Raw genomic sequence first — 6410 nt, 5'->3', positions numbered from 1 at the left:
GTGTCTGCTCCCGCAGGAGCCTTTCCCGTATCTCCCCACTGCCGCAGCAGTGTCTGCTCCCGCAGGAGCCTTTCCCGTACCTCCCCACTGCCGCAGCAGTGTCTGGTCCCGCAGGAGCCTTTCCCGTACCTCCCCACTGCCGCAGCAGTGTCTGGTCCCGCAGGAGCCTTTCCTGTATCTCCCCACTGCCGCAGCAGTGTCTGCTCCCGCAGGAGCCTTTCCCGTATCTCCCCACTGCCGCAGCAGTGTCTGCTCCCGCAGGAGCCTTTCCCGTATCTCCCCACTGCCGCAGCAGTGTCTGCTCCCGCAGGAGCCTTTCCCGTATCTCCCCACTGCCGCAGCAGTGTCTGCTCCCGCAGGAGCCTTTCCCGTACCTCCCCACTGCCGCAGCAGTGTCTGCTCCCGCAGGAGCCTTTCCCGTATCTCCCCACTGCCGCAGCAGTGTCTGGTCTCGCAGGAGCCTTTCCCGTATCTCCTCACTGCCGCAGCAGTGTCTGCTCCCGCAGGAGCCTTTCCCGTATCTCCCCACTGCCGCAGCAGTGTCTGGTCTCGCAGGAGCCTTTCCCGTACCTCCCCACTGCCGCAGCAGTGTCTGCTCCCGCAGGAGCCTTTCCCGTATCTCCCCACTGCCGCAGCAGTGTCTGCTCCCGCAGGAGCCTTTCCCGTATCTCCCCACTGCCGCAGAAGTGTCTGCTTTCCCGTATCTCCTCACTGCCGCAGCAGTGTCTGCTCCCGCAGGAGCCTTTCCCGTATCTCCCCACTGCCGCAGCAGTGTCTGGTCCCGCAGGAGCCTTTCCCGTATCTCCCCACTGCCGCAGCAGTGTCTGCTCCCGCAGGAGCCTTTCCCGTATCTCCTCACTGCCGCAGCAGTGTCTGCTCCCGCAGGAGCCTTTCCCGTATCTCAGCGACTGCCCGCAATTGGTCTCACAGCGAGAACTTTCCCGGTAGAGCTCTTACGTTTTCTCTTTCATCCAGCGAGCATTTGGTCTCACAGCGGACACAGTGTGAGAAAATCTCCCGGTCAAGCTCTCATTTTCTCTCTTTCCTGTTTTTTCTTTCTGTCCAGCGAGCATTTGGTCTCTCAGCGGATGCAGCGAGAACTTTCCCGGTAGAGCACTTACATTTTCTCTTTCGTCCAGCGAGTATTGGGTCTCACAGCGGAAGCAGTGAGAACTTTCCCGGTAGAGCACTTACGTCTTTTCTTCTGTCCATTGAGCATTGGGTCTCACAACGGACGAAGTATGAGAAAATCTCCTGGTCAAGCTCTCATTTTCCTCTTTCCTGTTTTCTCTTTTTGTCCAATGAGCATTTGGTCTCACAGCGGACATGGCGAGAACTTACCGGTAGAGCACATTCGTTTTCTCTTTCGTCCAGTGACCATTGGGTCTCACGGCAGACGCAGAGAAAATCTCCCGGTCAAGCTCTTTCCTGTTTTCTCTTTTTGTCCAGCGAGCATTTGGTCTCACAGCGGACGCAGTGAGAACTTTCCCGGTAGAGCATTTACCTTTTCCCTGCATGCCAGCAGGGCCTGTCAGTCCAGGTACAGTGAGCCACCATCACGGGCCCACTGGCCAAACTTTCAGACCCGTTCTTGAGATGCCGGCACTCATTTGGGGGGGGTCTTTAGTTTGGCGGCTGACCTCTACTCTTTAGCTTTTGGGGGGTACTCTAGGTTCGGGCCATTCCCGAGCTCAGAGCCCCTTCCCCGGACAGCACGCAAATTATGCATTATAATACTTCAGCTAATTATATGTAAGTGTGAACTCGTGAAATGTAGTTTCATAACAAGGTTCGGGAGAAGCACGTCAGATACTTAGCCTAATTAGCACAGGTGGAACCACTTAAGATAATCAACCTTAGGGTATAAATACAGCTGCATTAGCCTACCTGTCTCCATTGACAGTTTATCAGCATCCCATCTCCTCCACTAGAGTTCATTTTACATGGGGGGTTACTCTAGGTTCGGGCCATTCCCGAGCTCGGAGCCCCTTCCCTGGACAGCACACCAAATATGCATTATAATACTTCAGCTAATTATATGTAAGTGTGAACTCGTGAATCTAGATTTAAACTGCAAGAGTATATCATTGACTTGATTGCGATATCATTGACTTGATTGCAAATAAATGCACAGACACTATTTAACTGAACAGAGATGACATCACTGAATTCAATGATGAACTGCCTTAACTATCATTTTGCATTATTGAGACACTGTTTTCCAAATGAATGTTGTTCAGTGCTTTGACGCAATGCATCTTGTTTAAAGCACTATATAAATAAAGGTGATTGATTGATTGATTGAAGAGTGTGTCTGCCTCCCAAACAATGTTAGGTAGGTTATTCCAGAGTTTAGGCACCAAATAGGAAAAGGATCTGCCGCCCGCAGTTGATGTTGATATTCTAGGTATTATCAAATTGCCTGAGTTTTGAGAACGTAGCGGACGTAGAGGAGTATAATGTAAAAGGAGCTCATTCAAATACTGAGCTGCTAAACCATTCAGGGCTTTATAAGTAATAAACAAATATTTAAAAATCTATACTATGTTTGATACGAGCTAATATGGTCACATTTCCTGGTTCTAGTAAGAACTCTTGCTGCTGCATTTTGGACTAGCTGTAGTTTGTTTACTAAGTGTGCAGAACAACCACCCAATAAAGCATTACAATAATCTAACCTTGAGGTCATAAATGCATGGATTATCATTTCTTCATTTGACATTGAGAGCATAGGCCGTAATTTAGATTTATTTTTGAGATGGAAAAATGCAGTTTTACAAATCCTAGAAACGTGGCTTTCTAAGGAAAGATTGCGATCAAATAGCAGACCTAGGTTCCTAACTGATGACGAAGAATTGACAGAGCAACCATCAAGTCTTAGACAGTGTTCTAGGTTATTACTAGAGCCCGACCGATATATCGGCCGGCCGATATTATCGGCCGATATGAGCTAATTGCATTTAAATCGGCATCGGCGTTTATAACGGCCGATGAAACATGAGAAACAGTCTCATATTCTTCACTCATGTTATGAGTATTGCATAGTTTGCCCACCAGAGGGCGGTCTGCAGCTCCAGAGTTGCAACAGCGCCAGAAATCCACAAAGAAGAAAGCGATCAGCCACCCAGGTGAGTCTGTCGTTCGTCATGTGAAATGATTGTAGATTTAGTTCATACACTGTATATAAAAACGGTGTGGTAGTTCTAGTTAACGGTCCTATCATTATCACTTCTAAATATTCTGTAACATCACACAGCCGCTAATGCATTGCTATATTAGATTAGCCACAAAGCTAATACCATGTTTATCAGTGGAAGAGCGCGAACGTTAATAAGAGGTCGAACTATAAAGTTAGCGTTTAGTGCTTATTCTATTGCGGTGTGTTTCCCACATAATGACCGCGTAATGGGCCTTTCACACAGGACGCGGTATGCACAGCGCTTGGCCGCTGGGTTTAGCGTTGCCCTTCAGATACAACGCGATTTGCGTTGCGCTATGGCGTAGGCGGAGTTTTAAAAACTTTTAGTGGGAGCTCTTTCATAGTCTGTTGTTCCTCTTTTCGGTCAGCAGCAAACATGTATCTGTCCCGTTGTAAGAAGCGAGCGATAGCGCTAGTCCTGCTGATGAGAATTAAGAGAGAAGCAAGGAAGAAGAGGCTACCCTCAGGCCCAGGGAACAATTTGGTGAATTCAGGCTGGTTACGTTACTCTAACGCTAATATAGCTTCCTTTTTAGCAGGCCCCTTAAATGCTTGCTATTAACTTGTTTGAAGGTGGTTCTTCTCAAAATTGACAGCGGTGTGTTCATGGCACTAACGTTAACCATTTTGATTCAGACTGCACAAAGAGAAGAGGAGAAGATATACGGGTCCGTTGTGAATGTGTCTGTGAGAGCAAATATAGTGTAGTTACAGTAACTACAGTAGGTGCGTCAGAAATGATTAAATCAGAGGGGACATGTAAATAAATGTGAGCTGAACAAGAGCTTTTTTCTTTTCTTTTTTTTTCTTACATATTGTTTCAAAGCAGCTTTACAGACATAACAGGAAAATGTTGAAATAATATTGTTAAATATAAGGAGGTTAATACCTATTGCTTGACAAATAAAAAAAAAATATATATATATTTCTCATTTTTGCCTATGTAGGAGATCCCTGTTTATTATTATTATAATTCTAATGATGACATGAGTAATGATACATGGTGATATTATTAATACACATGCTTATTCTTTCTATGTCTCTCTTTCTGCCCTACAGATGGCTGAAAAAGGTGAATGATGTAGCAGCAAAAGTGTGGGACTACTTCTGCAAATACTTTAACTTTAACTTTAGTATTATAATTTATTTACAGTACACACACAGACTGTTAAAATCAGCTTCAACTGGAAGAAAGTAAAAGTGTTAAATGTTTAAAATCAGACTGTTTTTTGATCGTTAAAAAATATATACTTTTGATGTGCAATTGTTTAGTGATTGAGACCGTAATCTAAGGCTTTTTTTTTTACATAAATCCCTTCTGGAAAATGGTTTATACAGCCCACATACATAGAACAGGCAGATATTTTGCCATTGAATGTTATGTAAGTGCAGCTTATAGGAAATGGGTCTAATATCCAGTTTATTTTCAAAATCAAAATATCGGCTTATAAATCGGCTCTTTTCAAGTTAATATCGGCATCGGCCCCCAAAAATCCATATCGGTCGGGCTCTAGTTATTACAAGTAGAGTTTTTAGGCCCTATGATTAACACCTCTGTTTTTTCTGAATTTAGCAGTAAGAAATTACTCGTCATCCCATTTTTTATATAGACTATGCATTCCATTAGTTTTTCACGGAATACAGCACAGTGATAAAGCCACTAACGGTAGCCCTTGACATTCTTTGGGGCGAAGACAACTGCTTCTATGGCACCCTTCTACATACTTGCCAACTAGGGGTGCTCCGATCAGGATTTTTGGGGCCGATCACCGATCCCCGATTGCTGGAAGCTGTATCACCCGATACCGATCACCGATTACAGGGTCTATTTGAAGCCTTCTATTTATCATGTAGCATAATTTTTTAAACAATATTTAACAACAATGCACATTAAGTATTACAATTAAGAGAAGACAACGCATCATGAATTGACAACTGTGTATTTATTTGGAAGCAACATTTCCAACAAAATAACTTACCAGCATGTGCTTGGTTATTAGGAACAACTTAGGACTTGACTAATTCAACTTTCCTGGAGAATATATAAATAAAATAAGATAAGACAACATCGGAGTCTTTAAATTTAGCTTTAGGCTACTTTTAAAACTGCAACAAAAAAGGCTATAGCCAAAATATTGTTTTAAGTCAGTCAGACATTGGTTATTGTAAAACACCTTTTCAAGGAGCACAGGTAGTAAAGTGCACAGCAACAAAACATTCTAATAACTAACAACTTCCCCAAGATGGCTGCCACATGTGTTTGGGTAGCAAGATGTGCTCCCTGCAATCTGATAAGAATCTTTCTTTAGGATAACCATCCGTTTGAGCTTCTGAAACTTAGTTTTCCTACGTACTTAACTGGAACAGTTTGGAACATCCTTTTAAAAAATGGAAGAAAAGAAACCCATATTTAAGTATTCCATAGATTTCCTGAAAGGCCTCAAGCAATCAGCTCCTCCACCAAGCTCTCAACTAAGAAAGCTCTTATATAATGAAGGACTCTGACAGACACCAGTCAGGAAAAGAGGATGCAGAGAAGGTAAGAAGACTTTGCACAAAATTAAGACCATTGTTGGTAGAAGATTTGATTACAAAACATTATGCTTGCTTGGATTGAGAAAAAGAGATGCACTCAAATCCAGTTTGATACAAGTCAGAGTAGAGCATAAAAAGTCAACTCATCATGCTATGCTTCCAACTCTTTTAATGACGAACCCTAGATCTCTTGTAAATAAGATTGATGAGATTCAAGCTATTTTGATGGAAAATGATGTTCACATTGCTGCAATTTCTGAGTCCTGGTTCATCCCCCACATGCCAGAGGATTTATTGGGTATCGATGGATACACTTTATTTTCTAAATGTAGAACCGCACGTCGAGGTGGAGGAGTTGCATTGTACATCAAATAAAGTGTCCCATCTTACCCGTTAACCTGTATTAGTGTTCCCGATCACCTCGAATGTCTGTGGGTAAAGGTGAGACCATCGAGGCTCCCACGACACATATCTGCTATTGCTGTGTGCGTAGTGTATTCACCGCCTCAATCACCATATCAAGAAGAACTCATTGACCATTTAATAACATCATCTGATCTGCTGTGCACAAAGTACCCTGATATTGGCCTCATTATACTTGGAGATTTGAATCATCTCAGAATCCAGGACATCTGTTTGGATAATAAACTCTGCCAGGTTGTCCAGAATAACACTA

The sequence above is a fragment of the Carassius auratus genome, chromosome 29, assembly GCF_003368295.1.
Source record: "Carassius auratus strain Wakin chromosome 29, ASM336829v1, whole genome shotgun sequence".
Classification (NCBI taxonomy): domain Eukaryota; kingdom Metazoa; phylum Chordata; class Actinopteri; order Cypriniformes; family Cyprinidae; genus Carassius; species Carassius auratus.
Note: the sequence above shows the minus strand (reverse complement) of the source record.